Source organism: Carettochelys insculpta, chromosome 2 (genome assembly GCF_033958435.1).
Source record: "Carettochelys insculpta isolate YL-2023 chromosome 2, ASM3395843v1, whole genome shotgun sequence".
NCBI classification, from domain to species: domain Eukaryota; kingdom Metazoa; phylum Chordata; order Testudines; family Carettochelyidae; genus Carettochelys; species Carettochelys insculpta.
The window spans coordinates 235762359-235782995 of NC_134138.1; the positions used below are offsets into that span (position 1 = coordinate 235762359).

The 20637-nt window shown below is 45.9% G+C and overlaps 1 protein-coding gene across 2 annotated transcripts in view; it reads right to left on the reverse strand.

The window, feature by feature from the left end:
- Positions 1-463: 463 nt before the first annotated feature.
- Positions 464-20637, reverse strand: part of CDK14 (cyclin dependent kinase 14) — a 555604-nt gene continuing 535430 nt past the window's right edge. For both annotated transcript variants that reach the window (XM_074984765.1, XM_074984766.1), the window contains one exon: positions 464-4667. The gene's annotated coding sequence lies outside the window, so the exon portion shown is untranslated. The remainder of the gene's footprint in view (positions 4668-20637) is intronic.

Here is a 20637-nt window from a genome sequence, read left to right on the forward strand (position 1 = left end):
GGAAAAGCCACCACAGCAAATATGTACACAGAAAAGCACCAAAACCAGAATAAATATCTAGAAATTTGGCAGCCCTTTCTAGCATTATCCCCAGGGCTCCCCAGCCAGTGAGCCAAAATCCTTGGTCATGTTCTTTGAATATTAACTTGATCCTGCATAAGTAACACATAGTGAAGTGTATTAATGATTTATTGTAATGTTGCCTTTACAAAAAGTTTTAAAAAACATTTACAGTCACTATCCTTTTCATTTTTCTGCAAAGAAATTTGTACTTTATGGTAATTCTATACAGCAAGAACCAAGGAGAATAGAGATTCTGCTACACTTTATTCAGTATCATGTTACAAGAAAACAGTTACAACTGACAAACCATTACATCTTTCATAATACAGACAAATTACAAATTGTAACAAATGTCACATTTATTTTACTGTACTGCATACTAAGCTGCTGCATACTGAAGTGTGTGTGTGTGTGTGTGATATATATATATATATATATATATATATATATATATATATATATATATATAATTATATTAGCATTGTTTTCATGTACCAAACCCCTGTTAAAAAGAAAGCCTCTTTAGTGCATCATACAAAAAGCTCAACTGAAGTTGGTGAGTTGGAATTTTGTATACAGCACTGTCAAAATGCATTTTTGGGTGGGATATTTTTAGTGCATCCTTTTATTTTTGCTTACGTGAAAAGAATGCAAGTCAGTAACATTCATTTACATCCACCTATATATTGGTAGGGGAGATTATTGTTATAGGCAGCTGATGCAACGTATTTCTATTTATATGGGATGTTAGTAATTTGCTCCCAAGTATGTACAGCCTAAACATCATTTTATATAAACAAAGCTTACAAAACCAATAATATTCACAGATAAGTATTTTGTATGGAAGCATAACAGAGCACTGACAACACGTTTAGTCATGTGTGCACTTACCAAGAACACACTGAGGTGTATTTCTCCCACCCATCAGTGGGGAATTGGTTATTGTAACATCCTTTAGTATTAGCAGGAGTGCCCTGTGTAAAGCTCTCCCTCACACCAAAGGCAAGACTAGACTCTCAATGTCTGCAGCACTGCGGACAGAGTTTTCATGTGCTGCATGAAGAAATTTGCTATCTTAAACAATGATTTTTCAGGAAAAAAAACCCCACAAACACACCACCCAGTCCAGGATACTATGTGGAGATGTAATAGTTACTATCACAGTGCTAAAGGGGTTTGCTGCGCCTGTTGGATAGGGTTCATGTGGGACAGACGAACTGCACCCAGCAGGACTGAAGATCACAGCCAGCTTGAGATGGTAACGTGAATGGGTAAATTCTCTGAACCAGAACTCCAAGAAGTCGTATCTTTCCACCAATTATCTCCATTGTCATCTGTTACTTAACGGCGTCATGGAGCTAGACCAAGTCTTTGCACTTCTGTTGGCCTTCTTTCATGCCTCTAGGTTTTCAGGGTTGCCACACAGCCCTTCTTCCTTCAGGCAAACCCACCACCTTCCCTCAATATCACAAAGCATTTTCAAAGGACAAGCAAGATGGTAGAAGGGAAAGTATCCCACTTCTGCTGCCAGCCATGATTTTATTTTGGGGGCAGGTAGTATCCCACAGCTTCTCAACCTACAGTGCACTAGGGAGAAATGGCTGTTCTAACGACACTCAGCAGCTAACCTATAGTTGGGAGTGTGAAGTGTAACCTAACGTAATGAAACAGCTGACAGGACGAGCAGGATCTTTTCCTAGATTCTTAAAGTGTCTTCAAGAGCTAATTTCCCTCCTCTTGCTTCCCTGAAGACCCTTCTAGATTTGGGGATCAGCAGCGGGCCTGTGCATGTCCCCTGGGGAGTATTTGGAAGGAAAATGGCCAGCCAGCATTTCCTAGGGGAGCAGTGGAGGAAACACCCAGTTTCAAGTTGCTGCAGCAGGAGGATTGTTTGGCCTTCCAAAGAGAGATCAAATGTTTAGAAAGGGGTGGATGTAAATGTTTAGATGGGAATTGTAGGGTGACAACCCGATAAGTGGGGGCGGCTGCTCCAGAAGGAGAGGGAGAGGGCTATACAATCACCGCACCTCACCGGGTTAAGGAGCTTTTTGGCTGGTTTTGCAGTTGCACTAGCAATTCAGAGCCCTTCCTGCTACTGAGTGGGTTTGAGGATCTGTGTAAATCTTTTCAAAAGTCTTATTCCTACTCTTGCCCTTAGGTGTCTGCATACAAGTTATCCTTCCATGAAGATACAAACTCTCACATTTCAGACCTTCCTCAAGAGAATAACTCTCCTAATGAGGACTGGCCACAGTGTTCCAATGTGGGCATTTGAAGTTAGGTGTGTTAGAAAGTGACCTGATTTTCATGAATACTGAGAGCCCAAAATGCCACTGTGAGTTCAGAGGTACTCAGCCCCTTTGAAAATGGAATCACTTCCTATTTAGGCACCAAAATCTAAATTCACACCCCCGAACTTCAAGCACTCAAATTTGAACATTTTGGCCATAGCCATTAACAATGTCAAAGGTTGTTTAAAAGTGAGGAAGGAAGGGGAGAGAAAAGAGTGATATACACATGACTTAAGCAAGTGCTGTGCTTGATTTGCCATGGATAAGTAAGGTGCTAGGCTTTTATACGTCTGAATGAAACAGTTTCGGGAATTACTCTCTATATCGACCCACCAGATGTTTCATTGAGCAACACACAACTGCTCACGCTCCCTACTCAAGCTGCCAAAGTAAGAGATACATGTCTAAGAAACCACCCTTATTTTCCTAACTGAAACCTCTGTTAAGTTTTCAAAAATTAATCAGTTTTGCAGTCATGTAAAGCCTCTCTTACAAAATAGCTCGTTTTAAACCTACAAATTTCATATGATTTAAATAGTAAAGATAATGTACAAAAGACTTTTCTCTTCAAAATAAAACATGTAACTCAAAACAAATGACATAAGGCAATTTTTCATTTGTGGTAAGTTTGAAAAGGTCAGTGGGCTTGCTGCTTATTTTTTCCCCTCCTGTCTTTGAAAGCACCAGAGCGAATTGGTAGTAAGTTTTAAAATAGGATAGTGATTTAGGTAACTTTCATGCAGTTTTAAAACAGCAGAGATGTCACAAGGAACATATGGTTTTTAATGACTGCACCTATTAGTATATTTTCACAGCTTAACTGTGTTTAAATATCGCTCTGTACTTTCCATGTAGTTCATAAGAAGAAACCTCTACTGGTAGCTTTTGAACAATTCAGGACTTGCCTTGTTGGGTGTTCTCTCTGGTAGAGTTTAATGAAGAGGCAGTAACCAAACTTGGTTCCTTCCAAACAAAACACTAAATGCTAAGCCAATGTGTTTTTTTGGCAGTGGTTGCATCCAGGAAGCAGAGGAAGTTTACGCTTTGCATAAAATAGCCTAACAAGGCCTTTTGTTCAAGCACCACTGTAACTCAACAGCAGGATTTGCACCATTCCCATTCTCTCCGAATTCAAAATTTCATACTTTACACATTGGGGTGGTCATATTCCACAAGTTCTGCTTAAGCTCTGCCTCCTCAACAAATGGGAGCAGAGGTCTCCTTTGTTAAATGACATGACTGCTGTGTTTACCAAGTTTGCATTTGAGTGAAAGTCAAAAAACAACTTACATACACAGTAGCTGGTGGCCTATTCCAATCAGATTAAAATGTCTAAGGAAATCACTGAGTGCTTTGGTGTGGAACAGCAAACATTTTAGATCAGGGTGACTTTTCATTTTGTTTTCTAAGCAGCAAAACAACAAAGGTAGATTTAATGGCTCACTCAGCAAAAAACTGTTTCTGCACCCTAATGTCTGTCTTAAAGCAAACTCAATTCTCTTTCATACTCTTTTGGTTTTCTTTTTTCAGAAAATATTCCAGAAGTTAAATAGGGTGTGGAAAGAGTAAGTCAAAATGGAGCCAAGATCTGTAAAACATATTTACAAATCATTATGAGCAAAGGGTATGGAATTCTTTGCTCCATCAGTTAGCATGGAATGTCCTGTCACTTCTTTCATTGAAGGCTTATTTTGAAAAGTGGTATGCTATGCAGCCTGAGTTTCTAAATAAACATGCAATTATTTCCAGGTTAAAAAAATGGATGTGACTATTCTGAAGAGGTAAAAAACCACTTTGGGAATAATGGTAAGATAATGTACTTGTCAGTCAAGCTCAGGCCTTGGGCTTGCTCTAGCTAGAAACAGCCTCACTACTGGTTGAAAAATATGCCCAACTCTCAAAGAAAAACACACATTTTTATGCCACTGTTGGCTTTTATGTACAGACATCGCTGAACACGTGTGAACACCAAATGTGTTGTCTTAATGTATTTGAGACCTTGCTGGTGAAAGCATAAAAATCTTTACAAAGACGCTGTGCTGCAGTGGAAAATCAAACACAAAAGGCTGAGAGAGTACATCCCATGTATCAGTAAGCATAAGCTAAATCTTCACATAGTTCTCTGAAATCACAAGGTATCCAAATGCGTGCAGGGTTTTAAGTAAACTTCAGGGAAAAACTGGATCTGGCCAGCTTCAGTTTTCTTTGAATAAAATTCACCCCAGAGAAAAAAGGAGACAGGACTGTCGTTCCTTCACATCACTGGTGCCCGATTAAGTTTTGTTTGCCTCCTGCGGAGTGGTGAGCATAATCCTGTAAGGAAACAATAGAAATTATAAACTGTTTTATGATCTGCATCATTGTATGATTTTTGAACCTTACAACACATTGCCCCCTCGTTTTATTACTCTGACTCTGCTCAAAATATTGCAAGCTCAAAACATATTTAGATGACGTGTCTCAATAGAACAGCAACCCTACAGCTGAGTTCCACAAACTTTTTGTTACCTGTAAAGGAATCGTCCATGGCCCTGTGAGAGCCACTCACAGGAGCCGGGGCTTGGAGCAGGCCAGTGCTGGGCCAGGAAGCTGGGGCTGAAGCCGGAGCGGAGCAGAGCTGGGTGACATTCCCTTCCTATCCCCACAGAGTGTAGCCTAGGCACTCCTGCACAAGCCCCCCCCAAATGTTCCTCCAATGGGGGTGTGCCCTGCAGTTTGGGGGACCACTGCTCTGAAGCCATCATTGTTGTTAAGAAGTGGCGAAATCTTCAGTGAGGCCTTAAGTACCATTGGAAGGGATACTTGTTACATCTTTAAGTTCAACTGCAAGGAAGATTCACGTATAGACGAAAACAGCACCAAAAAGGGGGTTACGTAAAAATACATATCAGCTTTTGAGCTGTGTTGTTATTAGCACCTTGTACACCTACACAAATCAAGCCACAGGTGCCACTTACTTCACTGGATCAGGACCTCATTTCATCAGAAGGAAAGAAACAATGAAACAACCGTCTTCAAAACTAATTCAAACTGCAGCGTCAAATACCTGTCTTTGTTTCATCATCAGAAGTAGCTTAAACATCCACCTTTTGAAATTTCTCTCTCCATCCATGCCAGGCTCACTACCATGGTTCCTCAGTGCACCTCTTCCTCCCCATTTAAACTACACAGCATCTGGGCTACCTTAACAAGAACACGTTATAAGTGGTGCATGGCAGTGTCCTCTGGCCTCCTGTCCTATGGCCTACTGTTCAACCATCTCGAGTCCTGTATGTGGGATGTTTTCTAACTGCCTTCGTAGTTCTTGCTGCACACAGGTAAGCACCATCACTCTACATCCACATGAAACAACCCTCCCTTTTCCCTTGGCTTCTGGTTTTGGTTGATGGCTCAGTAAATCTTGTTTCAAAGAATATATTGAACTTGACTTCTCTAGTTAACACTTGCAGAAGTTTAGACCCCACCCCTCAAGCACATTATTTTGAGGGGGCAAAATGGTGATTTTTTTGACCATTTCCCCTGAACTACAGGTTTTCCTAAATTAACACTACTTGGTGGAAAACGCCCCTAAGGAAGCAAATAACAAACAGGAAACTTTATAGATCCTGGAGCCCGTTCAATGTTCACTGAGGAGAGATGGGCCTCTTACTCCTTGTGTTTATACTCTGCACTCCTAACTTTGGCCTAGTTGCTCTCCTGATCTCTGGTGGTCCTGTGCTGCTTAAAAATGTCACTGCAGGCAGAGAACAGCTGGCCAGGCTCAGGGGTAAGGCACATAATGCTGGAGTGTCATGTCTTAGTATAACAAACAAAGCATCATCCACTACCGAGGGAAAATGATTGGGACGCAAGAAGGACCTCAGTCCAGATGTTGCTTTCAAATTATCCAGAACTGAGACAAAAAAGGTTGGGTGTCTGGCATTTTTAACACAAGGACAGAGCTCAAGTTTCCACTAAGAGCACAAACCACTCTTTGCAGGAGTGAATCAACAAAAACTCTCTCAGTAATGCTCACATTTGTCCAGTTGCAAAATACCAAATTCTCCAAACTTTGTCTCTCAACTGATCAGATGCAGGCAGCTCTCTAATGAACAGTCCAGATCTGTGAGATGCTCCTGTGCCATGACAAGTAACCTTCAGTCTCCAGTGACATTAATGAGAGCTGAGGGTGCTCAAAATCTCACAGGTATTTAGCACTTCACAGAATCAGGTCCAAAAAACTTAACTTCCTCAGGCCCATATAAACCAGCAGTTGTGGAGAACACAAGCAGTAGGGGTCACCCAATGGAATTACTAGGCAGCAAGCTTAAAACAAACATAAGGAACTGCTTCTTCACACAATGCACAGTCACCATGTGGAACTCGTTGCCCGCTGATGTTCTCAAGGCCAAAAGCGTAACTGGGTTCAAAAAAGAATTAGGTAAGTTCATGGAGGATGGGCCCATCAATGGTGGACACGGATTCAACTCCATGCTCAGGGTGTCCATAAGCCTGTAACTTCCAGAAGCTGGGACTGGGAGGTAGAGAATGTATCTCTTGCTAATTGCCCTGTTCTGTACATTCCCTCTGAAGCATCTGGCCCCAGACACTGTTAGAAGACAGGATACACGGTGTGACCCGGTATGGCTGTTCTTATGCTAGCACAAATGATTTATGACACTGAACAGCAGAAGCTGCCATTTTACATGCTGGGAAACACTGACAGCATCGTTTTACTTATAAGATGGAATATGGACTGACAGTCGTGATTAACGGGTGGAGTAGACATTCAAAGTTTTCAATAGAGGCTTCTTTCTTTTTCTGTTGTGGCTCTGAATAAGAAACCCCTCAACTGGAATAATTCAGTTCTCCCATCCCTAGCACTGAGTTCTTTTGATACACCTTTCCTTTGGCATTCAGGTTGGGGTATAATTTCCTGTCACTCTGACAGTGTTACTGAAAAGCAGTGTGGCTCTCGCTGTCCCCCACAAAACATCTAAAGCCCAAGGTTGCTCCTGAACCAGGAATCTGCACGATAGCACATCAGAATTCTCAAGCTCTGAAGCAATTCTGCTTTTACATTATTTTTTAAAAGCTCCATTTTAGAAAGCCTCACATATTTTTTCTGATCATACAAATCAAAGTTTGCTTGGTGATTTTGCAGATCATGTTTACGGCTCCTGGTCCCAGCTTTGCTTATAAAAAGCATGTGCTGTAAAATGGAATATTTACAACTTGTGATTTCCCAAGAGCAAATAAGGACTCCTTTAGATCTCCTTAAAATACTTTCTGACATGTAACAGACTGCCTTAAAAATGAACTTTTTATTTTTGCACTGCAGGATGAGGCAGTTTAGATATTCATAATGTCTCCATTAAAATAATCAAAGAATCATAAGCAAGTTAATGATGCATTTGAAATATTTCATGATTCATATCAAGCAATGTAATTCTAACTATCTGAAATTCTCTGCTGCTTACACCCTGTTTTGTCATACAATTTATAAATCCAACTTAAAAATAAGCAATGAATAACTGTGTAACACTGCAGTTGTTGAATTATTACAACATACAAAAGGTTTGTATTTTAAATATTAATTCTAGGTCTCAAGGCATGCGTAAGGGAGGGGTAACTAAAGCCAACACTTGCTGAAGATTTTCTTTTTTAAAATTTATAAAAGGATAGTTCTTCCCCTTCAAAATATTTGGCTGGTTCCATTGCAAGTGACTTTTGGCAGACTCCAAATCCTCCTCAAGGTGCTGTTAACATGGGAACAAATTATAAAACAGGGTGCAGCTCTGCTCAGACAGACTCCTCAGCATGCAAAACACAGTCAGGGTGCAGTTCTATTTACACTAGACTGCTTGCAACAGTTTAGACTATTCACTCCAATGAAACACAGTGGTAAACACAAATGCAACCAGATAACTGGTGGATACAGCATTTCCTGTGGGTGAAGTATACTTGCAATGTAAGACCATTAACAATGGTCCCTTGTCCATAACCATATACACATACCTGCTTATACTCCGCAAAATTATGTAACATCAACACACAATGTATTTCTTTCTTGCTTATCTTTTATCTCTCTCTTTACTAAGGCAGGGATTAAAACCAATATATTAACAAAATTTTGTATTCCAGTAACATCTACATACAGCTCTTTGCTATAAATGTTAATTAATTGGATCACCAAATACCCATAATGCAACTATATTCTGACCCACATGCCCTATGAACTAGATTTTTCTTTTTCTTTTTCTTTTTTTTTTGGATTCGGTTTTCTTAAAACCAACTGTCAGCCTCATGTGATGGAAGAGATGAAAAATGAAAATGAGCATTCCTGCTGTGCAGGTGAGTGACCTGTGGGAGACAGCTCTGCCTGGTAGGATTTTTACACGTACCATCAGACACAGACCAATTGATTAGATCATCGTATACCCGCCACCAACTAGGCTCAAGAGACTAATTAGAGAGAGTACTGCCTGCGCAGGCACCCCATTGACACCTAATTTGCTCAGCCAAAGCCTTTGGGGAGAATGCATTATCTCTGCAGCTGCACTTCATGCATTTCTGATTTGAGTCATAAGCAAGAAGTAATTCATCACTCTTTTGAGCAAACTGAATGTATAAGCCCTTAAGTGCGGAATACAAGCAAACAGACAAATTAGACCATGCCAGACTCTTACAAATGCTTCATACATACACATACATTATTTCAGCTCTGTCTATGTATGCACACGCATTGTATGTATATGTGCATGCATAAATGTGTGAAAAAATACACATAAACGTATGTATATAAATGCATTTAAAATACAATTATTTTATATTATGAAGTACTTTGCGTTATGGCATGTTTAAAAATACAATTGTTGTATTATATTAAAAAATTGCAGTATTGTTAGTTTAAGCCTTCTGTTCCTCCACAGGCCAGGATCAGCAAAGAGAGATGCCTGTTAAGTTTCTTCACATATCTTCAGTGACATTAGCTCATAGCTGAAAAAAGGGATTATTTCAGAACCCATTATAGCTCATATGTAGGCTTCTCTTCCATAGGCTAAACCATTCAGCTGGTTTGTTGAGGAATACTATTTACTGAGGCTAAGCATTGGGGTACTCAAAACTGATTTCTCCTGGGCTTTAGTTTTATTCAGTTATTCCATGCTCCTGAAATGCACTGGGGGGCCAAGTCTTAAGGCCGGGATAAAAAAAATGTATTCTAAAATAGATTATTTGACTCTAGAAATAAGCCACGATTTTCCCCAACTGGCAATGTTTGCAGGAACTATTTACAGCAGTCTGTATGGTGCAATTCTGTAGTTCACACACCTCATAATTCAGACAGAAAATGGCAGTCTCTCACCACCTCTCAGCTAGATATATTAGAGCCGCGTGCAAATGAGGTCCCTTTCTTTCAAGACTTGGTTGATATACAAACGTGTACCAGATTAATGTTGTGTCTTGAACTTAATTAAATTGGTGCTAACTTCTGCGTGGACACACTAAAGTTGTTTTAAGTGTGTCCATGTAGGATTTTACACCACCTGAACTAAATTGATTTTAAAAGAGATTTGAGCTAATTTGCTGCAAGTTGTGTATATAGGCAAGGAGTGAGACTTAAGGTAATTCCAGCACAGATCTACTAGAGCCGTGACTCTCAGACTTTTACATAAGATGGACCATACCTCGTATCTCTTCCCATTCTGCCACACAGGCCACATCCCTTCTGGATCAATTTATATTTATTTTTAGCTGTCTTTAATTGCAGCTTATCAAAGGTTAGGGTTGCTCTATGAAGTTTGCTCTATGACAGCAACCAGTATTATACAGAACATTTAGTCATATGCTAAGAAATATAACCAGAACCCTAAGAGTCATATAAAGTAAAATATTTATTATTATTCTGTGTCTTATTTCTTTATTGTGTTTACTTGTTAATTCATAATGAGTCACTCTGATTTCTGCCCCAAATATAAAAATGTTGTTGCACATTCTAAACCACACCCAAAAAATCCTAAATTAAGAATGTTAATGTAAGAGTAGGCCCTGTCCGTTCTCCATAGTTCCTGACCCTGCAAAGAATTTTGCTCAGGATACACAGAGCCCCATGACATCAAGCACCTGCATGGAGATCACTGCAGGTCAGAGATTTTGTTCTATTTTCAACTAAAAGAAATGGTAAGTGAGTGGCCAGATATGAACAAGCACACTTAACTAGAACACCCCTTCCCCTCCTCCACAAAAGTGCTAACATGGAAACAAATATCAACGCATTTAAGAAAATAGCCGACAGACACCAACAGGGTCACCAGCTTTCCAGCTGCAAAACACAGAAGATCCTTGTGTCTCCATCTTTCCCGAGGCCCGACCCCTGGTCACTCCAGCCCCATCCCACTGTTGCTTGTTCTCCTCCACCCACACTCACTTTCACCAGTCTGGGGCTGGAGCACAAGGGGAAGTGAGGACTCTGGCCAGGGGTGCGGGCTCTGGGGTGGGGCCAGAGATGAGGGCTTTGGCATGTAGGAAGGGGCTCAGGGTTTGGAGTAGGAGGTTGAGGTGTGGGAGGAGGTAAGGCATGCGGGCTCCTTCCAGGCAGCACTTAGCTCAGGCTGTTCCTGTAAGCACCCAGCACGCCCAGCTCCTAGGCGGATGGGCCAGGGGGTTCTGTGATGCCCACACCTACAATTGCTGTCCCCACAATTCCTGTTGGCCAGGCCCCATGATGAATGGGAGCTGAGAGACTGATGTTCGGGGCAGGATCAGTGCAGGGAGCCCTCGTGTCACCCCTGCACCTAAGAGCCAGCCATGCCAGCTGCTTTCAGGAGCCAGGGCAGGCAATGAGTGTGCCTTAGCCCCGCCGCACCACCAACTGGACGCTTAATGGCTTGGTCAGCAGTGCTGACTGGAGTCTACAAGTCTTGTTTTTGACCAGGTGTTCTGGTTAAAAAACATGCACATGGCGATCCTAGCTATCAAGGATGAAGGGCCTAGGAGTATGCTGCAGTGGACAGAGCATGAGATTGGGACTCCAAGGCTGCGTCTACACGTGCACGCTACTTCGAAGTAGCGGCACTAACTTCGAAATAGCGCCCGTCACGTCTACACGCGTTGGGCGCTATTTCGAAGTTAAAATCGACGTTAGGCGGCGAGACGTCGAAGTCGCTAACCCCATGAGGGGATGGGAATAGCGCCCTACTTCGACGTTCAACATCGAAGTAGGGACGTGTAGACGATCCGCGTCCCGCAACATCGAAATAGCGGGGTCCTCCATGGCGGCCATCAGCTGGGGGGTTGAGAGATGCTCTCTCTCCAGCCCTTGCGGGGCTCTGTGGTCACCGTGGGCAGCAGCCCTTAGCCCAGGGCTTCTGGCTGCTGCTGCTGCAGCTGGGGGTCCGTGCTGCATATACAGGGTCTGCAACTAGTTGTTGGCTCTGTGTATCTTGCACTGTTTAATGAAAGTGTGTCTGGGAGGGGCCCTTTAAGGGAGCGACTTGCTGTTGAGTCCGCCCCGTGACCCTGTCTGCAGCTGTGCCTGGCTCCCTTATTTCGATGTGTGCTACTTTGGCGTGTAGACGTTCCCTCGCTGTGCCTATTTCGATGTTGGGCTGAGCAACGTCGAAGTTGAACATCGACGTTGCCAGCCCTGGAGGACGTGTAGACGTTATTCATCGAAATAGCCTATTTAGATGTCGCAACATCGAAATAAGCTATTTCGAAGTTGGGTGCACGTGTAGACGTAGCCCAAAAGACCTGCATTCTATTCTTGACTCTGCCACTGAATAGATGCATGATTTTGGTTAAGTCTCTTAACTTCTGTATACCTCTGTGGGGTTTTTTTTTTTTGGGGGGGGGGGGGCGGCTGAGGGGGCTAAGATTATGAACTCACGGGGTAGGAACTGCCTCTTACTGTGTGGTACACAGTACCTAACACAATGAAAGAAAAGTTACTCACCGTAGTAACGGTGGTTCTTCGAGATGTGTCCCCGTGGGTGCTCCACAATAGGTGTCGGGCTTGCCCGGCGCCGCAGATCGGATCTTCCAAGCAGTTTCTGCCGGACTGCGCATGCACCGGCGCGCGCCGCTCCCTTGCGCGTTCCTGGCCATGTGCGCGATCTGGTCCCCGCCAGTTCCTTGACCAACCGCCTCGGGTGCCCCTGCAAAACACTAACAGAGATCCGAAGCGGGGAGGATGGGCGGGTAGTGGAGCACCCACGGGGACACATCTCGAAGAACCACCGTTACTACGGTGAGTAACTTTTCTTTCTTCTTCGAGTGTCCCCGTGGGTGCTCCACAATAGGTGACTACCCAGCAGTAACCCAAGATAGGAGGTGGGTAATCGGATTATGTGCAGCTTGTCCCCGAGAGGACCGCTGCAGAGAGACGGGTATCCTCTTGGAATACCCTGTGAAGGGCGTAATGTTTGGCGAAGGTGTCGTAGGATGACCAGGTCGCCGCTCTGCAAATGTCTTTTAACGCAACGCCCTTGAAAAAGGCTGTTGATGCCGCCACCGCCCTAGTGGAATGAGCCCTGGGAGTGGCCGATAAAGGAGTCTTTTTGAGCTCGTAGCACATTTTTATGCAGGATACAATGTGCTTTGAGATTCTCTGCGAGGAGAGACCTTCTCCTTTCGATTTGGGAGCGAGGGAGACTAGGAGTCTATCCGTTTTCCGGAAGGACTTGGTCCTGTCTACGTAGAAGGCTAGCGCCCTCCTCACGTCCAGGAGGTGTAGGCGCGCCTCTTCGTTGGAGTTATGAGGCTTTGGATAAAACGAGGGTAGAACAATAGGTTCGTTAATGTGAAACTCGGAAGAAACTTTGGGAACAAAGGCTGGATGCAGCCGTATGGTTACCGCCTCCTTGGAAAAAACAGTGCAGGGTGGCGTTGCCATGACTGCCGCGAGCTCGCTCACCCTACGAGCTGACGTAATTGCAAGAAGAAAGGTCGTCTTTATTGTAAGGTGGCGGAGGGGAACCGTGGCCAAGGGCTCGAACGGTGGTCCCATTAGCGTGGTAAGCACCAGGTCCAAGTTCCACGAAGGTGGAATCGGTTTCCGAGGGGGGTATATGTTTACCAACCCTTTGAGGAACCTGGTAACCATAGGGTGGGCGAACACCGTGTGCCCTTCCTCCTCATGTCTGAATGCCGAGATGGCGGCAAGGTGGACCTTCAACGAGGATAGCGAGAGTCCTCCTCTCTTGAGGTCCAGTAAATACTCTAGTATTGTAGGTATAGGCACCAAAAGGGGGGCCAGCTGTTTGGTAGAACACCAAGCCATGAAGCGAGTCCATTTTTGCTTCTAGGTCTTCCTGGTGGAAGTCCTCCTGCTACTTTCTAGGACTTGCTGTACTTCCACTGTGCATGTGCTCTCTAGGGAGCTGAGCCATGGATTAACCACGCTTGCAGTCGCAGGCTTTGGGGGTGCGGGTGCACTATGGACCCCTGGGCTTGCGTGAGCAGATCCGGCGCCACCGGAAGAGGCATTGGTGGACGGTCCGACATGCGCAGGAGTAGGGGGAACCATTGTTGTCGATCCCACGTTGGGACTATTAGGATCATCCGGGCCCTTTCCCTCCTGGCTTTCTGCAAGACTTTGTGGATCAGCACTGTGGGAGGAAACGAATAAAGCAGGGGGCCCCTCCACGGGATTGCGAACGCGTCCCCCAGGGACCCCCATCCCAGTCCTGCCCTGGAGCAGAATCGTGGGCACTTCTTGTTGTGCTGAGTGGCAAACAGGTCTATTTGGGGAAAACCCCATGCGTGGAAAATCGGCCGTAGCAGATCGGGACGGATCTGCCACTCGTGTGTGAGTGCAAAACGCCTGGCAGCTGCTGCCTTCACATTGTGCGCACCCGGCAAGTATGAGGCTTTCAAGATTATATTGTTGGCGATGCACCAGTTCCATAAGCGGATTGCTTCCGCGCATAAGGCACGGGATCGAGCTCCTCCTTGCCTGTTTATATTAAACATGGTGGAGGTATTGTCTGTACTGATCCCGATGACTTTGCCTTGTATGTGGTCTGGAAAGTGTCTGCAGGCGTTGAACACTGCTCTGAGCTCCAGTATATTTATGTGTAGTGACTGTTCCGTGGGTGACCACAGTCCTTGAGTCACCTCTTCGCCCATGTGCGCTCCCCACCCTATGAGGGAGGCATCTGTAGTGAGAAAAACTGATATTTGCGGCTGGTGGAAGGGTACCCCTGTTAGCAGGTTCCTGGGGTTTACCCACCATTGTAGGGATTTGCGCACCCCGGCTGTGGGCGACACCACCCTGTGAACGGTGTGTACTGCCGGTTTGTATACACTCGCCAGCCAGTGCTGCATGCTGCGCATGTGTAACCTGGAGTTCTGTACTACAAACGTCGCCGCTGACATGTGGCCCAGCAGCTGCAAGCACGTCAAGACCGGCACCGTAGGGCTGAAGGTGATGACCTGCACGAGGGAACCGATGGCCCGAAAGCGAGCCTCTGGTAGACATACTCTCGCTGTAACTGAGTTTATGCGAGCCCCTATGAACTCTATGTCCTGTGTGGGGTCTATTTTTGATTTTGCCAGATTGATAACCAGGCCGAGTGAAGAGAACGTGTTTGCTGTGACGCGTATCATGCGCAGAACCTTCCCCTTCGAGGCCCCTTTGAGCATGCAGTCGTCCAGATACGGGAAAATAAATACCCCGTCTGTGCAGGTAGGCTGACACCACTGCCAAGGTCTTGGTGAAGACTCTGGGGGCCAAGGAGAGGCCAAACGGTAGGACCTTGTATTGGAAGTGTTCGTTGCCTACCATGAACCGGAGGAATCGCCGGTGAGCCGGATGGATAGTTATGTGGAAGTACGTGTCTTGTAAATCGAGGGCTGCGAACCAGTCTCCATCGTCCAGTGCTGTAAGGATGGAGGCGATTGTGGTCATCCGAAAACGTTGCTTGCGCAGGTACCTGTTGAGGCCGCGAAGGTCTAAGATGGGCCTCCAGCCTCCTGTCTTTTTCTCCGTGAGGAAGTACCTGGAGTAGAACCCTTTCCCTTGCAGTTGCTCCGGCACTCTTTCCACTGCCCCTGTGAGCATGAGATGGTCCACCTCCTGCCTGAGCTTCGCTACATGGGAGGCCTCCTGGAGGTGGGGCTTGGGTGGAGGTCGTGATGGTGGGAGCGACTGGAAGGGGATGGCGTACCCCGTGGCTATGATCTCCAGCACCCATTTGTCTGTGGTGATCATTTGCCACTGGTCGTAGAATGGTCGGATGCGATGGTGGAATAGTCGCTTCGGATGACCTTGTGCGATGGTAGTGATGGTGCAGCCCTGGATCTGTATGTCAAACTTGTGGCCTTTGGCCCCGCCCCGAGGACGCATGGCTCTGTTGTGAACGTCGCCTGGGAGTTCTGTACTGCTGGTGCTGTTGATGTCGCCCTTGCTCGTAACCCCTGTGGTACTGGGGGCGCTGTTGCTGGTACTGGTACCGTCTTTGTTGAGGGTAGTACCTTTTCTTTGTGTATGGAGGGGTGTAAATCCCCAGGGTCCTGAGTGTGGCTCTTGAATCTTTACTGGAATGAAGGACCGAGTCAGTTGATTCAGCAACAGCTTCTGCGAGTCAAAGGGAAGGTCAACTATCTTCGCCTGCAGATCCCTCGGTATACCCGAAGTCTGGAGCCAGGACTCCCTTCGCATCACCACTGCCGTTGCTGTGGAACGTGCTGCTGTGTCCGCAACGTCCAGGGCGATCTGAACTCCTGTCCTCAAGGCCGCGTAGCCTTCTTGCGCTATGGCCTTGAGCACCGGCTTTTTGTTCTCTGGAAGCGAGTCCATGAGGGAGGTTAACCTGGAATAGTTGTCGAAATTATGGTTCGCTAAGTGCGCTGCGTAATTTGCCATTCGCAACGTTAAAGTGCAGGAGGAGTAGACCTTTCTGCCGAACAGCTCTAGCTTCTTGGCATCTTTGTCTGTTCCCCCTGTCTTGAATTGAGATGTCTGATCTTTGTTGCGACGACTCCACCACCAAGGAATTTGGCTGTGGGTGGCTGAACAGGAACTCCATGCCCTTCGCCGGCACGAAGTATTTCTTATCCGCTCTCTTTTGGACAGGCGGAATAGTCGCAGGGGTCTGCCATATCGTAGTGGCGGACTCTAAGATCGCTTCATCAAGCGGTATTGCTACTCTGGAGGAGGCCGGAGGTCTCAAATTTTTGAGGAGCTTATGGTGTTTCTCTTGCACCTCTGCTGTCTGGATGCCTTGCGTGAAGGCCACCCTCTTAAACAGCTCTTGAAACTGTTTGAGATCGTCCGGAGGATGGACGTCCCCCGGGGCCGTAGCCTCGTCCGGGGAGGAGAGCGAGGAACCGCTGGGGTACGTCTCTCTGGACCCTTCCGGTTCCTGCTGGTGATGGTACACCCTCTCGCTAGAGGTTTGCGAGGGAAAATCTCGGGGTTCCATAACCAGTCCCCCCTGAGATGCTTGAGTCTCTGTCCCCGGTCGCAATTGCCCTCGGGGGTACGAGATCGTCTGTGGGGATCTTTCCCTAGTAGATTGCCAATGGTGTCTATGCCCCGCGTGGTAGGGGCGACCATGGCAGTATAGGCACTGTTCTTGGGAAGGTGACCTAGACCACTCCCTTGGTGCATACCCTCTGCGTCTGGGGGAGGGAGATCGTCGAGACACTGGAGAGAGCGATTTTGCATAATAGTCCAGAGGTTCAAACCCCAGGAAGGGTGAAGGTGGTCCCAGCCAGGGTGAGGCTGGTTGCAAAAATGGAGAAGGGGGCTCCGGGTAGGCTAGGGGGGACCCCTGCCTTCTGGTTGGAGTCTGCAACATAAGCGGAGGGCTGTGAGAAAGCAACTCCACATCCCTGTCCGGAGAGGGGCTGCAATACCTCCTCTTGTGTGCAGCCTTCCCCCTCCCTGGAGGAGGTAACTCCGCCCCCTGACGCACAGGGGATCCCGGCCCCATCCGCACCGTGCTCGGCACGCTCGAAGGTGGTGCTGCACGTGCGGTGTCCTTCGGTGTCTGCAGGCTGCGTGCCTGCGCGCTCTGCACCGCTGGTTCCCCGGGGGTCGGTGCCGCTGCCTGCGGTGCCGCCGGTACCGGCGCTTGTTTAGCCGCCGCCCTGCCTGCGGTGCGGGGCGGCTGGCTGATTATCGGAGGCTGAGCCGCTTCCACGTGGCTCTCCATGCCGCCGCCGATCAGCTATTGCTGCGGCTGGGGGCTGCTCGCTTCTCCCGTCCCACTCGCTGTTGCTGCCGGCAGGGATCGGGCTGGGGAGGCTTTCCTCCGTTTTTGCGCTGATGGGGTGAGGGAGGCAGCTTTCCTTTTATGGGCCCCGGAGGGTCCCTCCTGCTGTGGCCGCTCCGGCACGTCTGGCTGGAGGGCTTTATCAAAAAGCAGCATTTTAAGCCGCATCTCCCTGTCTCTCCTTGCTCTGGCTGTTAATTTAGCACAGAAGGAGCATTTCTGTGCAACATGGGACTCCCCAAGGCACCTTATGCCTAGACTGTGCCCATCGGACGCTGGCATCGCCTCTCGGCAGGACTCACATTTTTTAAATCCTGAAGAGGACATTGTTGGTGAGTCTTTCAGTTGTTAAACGGGTACTTAGCACCTTCTCTGTGCTGTTTTCCCCTTCCGATGGCCTGCCGCAGCAGGAGGGCTGATGGCCCTATGCTCCTGGCCTCCGGCGCTTGTTACTGGGACTGGATTGAAGCTGTCCCGCTTGTAGTTTGTTTGTTGCTTTTTTTTTTTTTTTTTTTTGCAAAAACAACAACCGGCTAACTTGCAGTAGCCTAAGTACTTGAAAAACTTTAAAGAAAAACAGTTAAAGTAATTGAATACGCTACTTGGCCTTAGCCTAGTTCAGATTCCGTCTGCAGCCGACGGCGGTTAAGAGGAACTGGCGGGGACCGGATCGCGCACATGGCCAGGAGCGCGCAAGGGAGCGGCGCGCGCCGGCGCATGCGCGGTCCGGCAGAAACTGCTGGGAAGATCCGATCTGCGGCGCCGGGCAAGCCCGACACCTATTGTGGAGCACCCACGGGGACACTCGAAGAAGAAGTCTATGTTGTTAGTGAACTTCAGGTGCCACCGTTATGTAACAATAATAATGAGGCAAAAACCCTGGATCTGAACATCAGCAAACTTTGGAAAACGTATTTGAAATGCTAACCCATGACCACGAAATCTGAACCTGTCATTATAATGGTCCAAACAAAGCCCTTGAAGTCCTTCAAGTTTAGATTGTCAGAAATCTGAATCCAGATGTTGCAGTTTGTTGCACCACAGTATCTATTATAATGGAGGCTTGATACTTAAGTGGGCTATCTAGGAGTTAAAGGAATATAATCTCTTCAGATGATAAACTCTGGTCATTTTGCACTTGACAGTCAATTAAGAGAATACCTTGTACACAAATCTCTACAAATTTTTCAACTAACTCACGCACATTTGTCACAGACAAACATAGTAAAGCTCTCGCATTTTACTGTAGCGTTTTAGTCATTACTTTTGTTTCTACTAATATTTGGTAACAGTTTGTAGTTGATCTTTTAACCTTTGGGTGTCTGAGATAACTTCCAAGCTAGTTTTTCTGTGAGTCTTTTGAGAAAAAATTCTCTACTATCCCAAACTGGCCACAGCTGTATTTTTTTTCCTTCTTTGAGCAGAGAACAAAGTCCACAAAGCCTTTTTCAATTACCATTTGAATAAGGCCTCACATGAAAAATGGCTAGGAAGGAATCTACTATACCTCTTCCAGTCTTTGAGAATAAAATAGATTCCTTGACAAGCGAGCTCTGGAAAAGTTAATACTTCAGATGGAAGTACTACAAAAATAGTAAGTCTTAGTGAGTTCAATATAGTTTGCAAGCAGAGCCATATGAACAGTGTTTTAAAAAAGAAAGAAGCTTAACAGCTCAGACACCAAGATTCTGGAACATATCAGGACTACAGAAATATCGCTACCTCTTGTCACTAAAATGTGCTTTTCAAAGTAGACAATGAAGGGCCAAATTCTTAGAACTTTTTGCACCCTCCTGTTTTAACTCTGAGAATCAGCCCCCCCGGCATAAAGCTTACAGTGATTTACTGACTTGCTACATCTGGGTTTGGACCCAAGACAACCAGCAGTAAAAAACTCACTCACGGAGGTTTGGCCTCAGTTGTGTAGTAAAACTATGAAATAGAACTCATGGCTTGCAAAGAACTTGCCCAGCTTCCATGCCATCAGCTTGAAGGCGGTCTCTGAAGTCGTGCAGAAATTAGGCTGCTAAGCCTTATGTGCGCAAAGAAAACCTGCTAAAGAGAACCATCAACACATAAAGTGATGCTACATTGTCTCCTGAATCTGTGATCAAACCACCACAGCCAACTGCTCTAAAATGTATTTGTACAGCGTGCCTAACACAGTGGGGCCATGATTTCAGTGGAGGCATTGATGTATGCCTGTAAAACAAATAATCATAAAGATGTGCCCTGCCCACCTTTACCCCAGGAGGTTAATTCACGTAATTGCAATGAATTAAAGGCCAAGATGGATTTTTTAAAAAAGCTCTTCCTGTGGAGCCTGCTAATCAGAAATGGGTGGACATAACAGATCACAGAGAGGAAAGATCTGGAAGGTCAGTGGCACATTGCCTACAGTGCTTTGGGTGCTCCTGGGTTGAACCCCTCTCTGATGGTGTGGAAAATCAGTGAGCAGATGGAAGAATTTCTAGGTGCACTAGATATCCCAAAGAGAACGATGGGAAGGCTGGGGAGCTGCAGAACGAACAACTGGCTGGAGGAGCTTTAACTGACATAAGCCTTCATAGTTCACCGCTTGCTGCAGGCCTCCACTTTCTACAAGTCTGACTTCATGATTCACAAACAACTAATTCTTTTCAGATACACAGAAATAGAATGCAATTTCTTTTAATTAATTGCTTAAGGGCAAAAACTGGTTGCACAATGAAGCGCTATTAAGGGAAGAGTAGAACTGATCTCAAAAGGTTTGGGATAGTCTATTAGAACACAACATTGCCTAATAAAACAGCCTTTTTGTACATGCTTCAGGAGAGCGGAGAACAAGAAGAAACTGATGGTCTACGCAATAGATGGAAATTATTTTGCTTTGTTTATAGACTGATTCAGTGGAATAGTTTCTCTGATTTTCCTGACTTGCCAACAGGAATGAGACTCATCCTACTTAATTTGCTTCATTAACTGGTCCTACTAGTGACAGGTAAGTCCCTCCCTCCCCACATATAAACCCTGAATTCTGTTTTTTCCTATCCATTTTCATCTGATGAAGTGGGTCTTATCCATGGCAGCTCATGACCTAATAA